Source organism: Octodon degus, unplaced genomic scaffold (assembly GCF_000260255.1).
Source record: "Octodon degus isolate 3935 unplaced genomic scaffold, OctDeg1.0 scaffold00092, whole genome shotgun sequence".
NCBI lineage: Eukaryota > Metazoa > Chordata > Mammalia > Rodentia > Octodontidae > Octodon > Octodon degus.
Genome location: NW_004524668.1, coordinates 6,128,646 through 6,130,169, shown reverse-complemented (window position 1 = coordinate 6,130,169; position 1,524 = coordinate 6,128,646).

Genomic DNA, 1,524 nt, shown 5'->3' with positions numbered 1-1,524 from the left:
TATTATTTATCTATTTATTTATTTTTATTTTAGGGAAGGTCTACACGGTGTTCAGGGTCTTACTACTAGATCAGATTCGTAGTGATCCACCTGTTTACAGCCTCACAAGAGCTGGGATTATAGGTGCTTGCTACCATGCCCAGTCTCAACTGCTACCTCGGGATGCTTTGGGGGTGGGGTTGGCACGGCAGGTCCGGGGATTGAATCCCTGGCCCCTACGCTTGCTTTAATCCACTGAGCTATTTGGCTGGCCTCAGATTACTTATTATTGTATGTGAAAAAAGACTATGCTCTCTCCAGTGAATTCTCTTTGCTTTTTTGACATTTAGTGCCTACACTTATGTGACTTTATTGCTGGGTTCTCTCTTCTGTATCTCTGATCTAACTCTTTCACTAATACTGCTTTGGCTTGGTTAGTGTAGCTCAATAGTAGGTCTGGGAGCTGGGTAATTTCAGCCTCTGACTTTGTTTTTCTTTACTAATATTGTCTTGGTCGCTCCAACTCTTTTGTCTTTCTATAAATGTCAGAATCAATTTGTCAATACCCACAAAATAGCTTATTGGGATTTTGACTGCGATTGAACTGAATCTATAAGTCGAGTAAATAATTGTTCCTTGGGAGGAAAGATATTAGAATAAACCCAGGGCCTTCTTTCTGAGTTATATTCATAGTCCTTTTTCTTTAAAAAAAATTTTTTTTTTAAGTTTGCAATGGCTTACTGGCCTCAGTAAATTGTCTAGGCTGGGGTCAAACTTGTTATTCTTTTTTTTTTTTTTTTAATTTTATGTATTTGGTACAGGGTCTCACTACACAGTTCGGACTTGTAGTGATCCTCCTGTTTTCAGCCTCCACAGTGCTGGGATTGTGTACACCACCATGCCCAGACTCAATGGCTGGTTTAGGGCAGGACTGGCACAGCATGAGGTACCAGGGATCAAACCCAGGTCCTTGCGCTTGCCAGGCAGGCACTTAGACTGCTGAGCTGTCTCTGTTATTCTTTTGCTTTGGGCTCCCAGAGTGCTGAGGTTACTGGTGAACACTCTCGCACCAAGATTATGGATTTTTCTAATTGTGAGCGTAGACAAAGGGAAGGACCAGCTGGGATGGGGAGAAAGAAGAAAAGAAAGAAGGAAGAGAGATGATATACATGTATACACAAGGATAACTGGTATAATTGTACTGCTGATTTCTATTGGTTTATTGAAAGGAACAGTTAATGCTTACATTTAGAAATTTTTTTCTTTTTAAATTTTTGATCAATTTTGCATGTTTATATGAACAACTAATTTTTTTTACAAACTCGAAATATTTTAATACCTCCAGAAGTAGCGTATAGGAAATAACAAAGAGCATAATTCAAAAGGCAAGAGAAGTTGCAGTATGTTCCTGGATGAACAATAAAGAGCTCTCAATATGATAGTTATGTAGGACTATATAAAAGATATATTATTTTTTCCCATAATTTTATTGATAAATAGCAATGAGACAGTTTCAAATCAAATTGGTAGGACAGTTTCAATAAT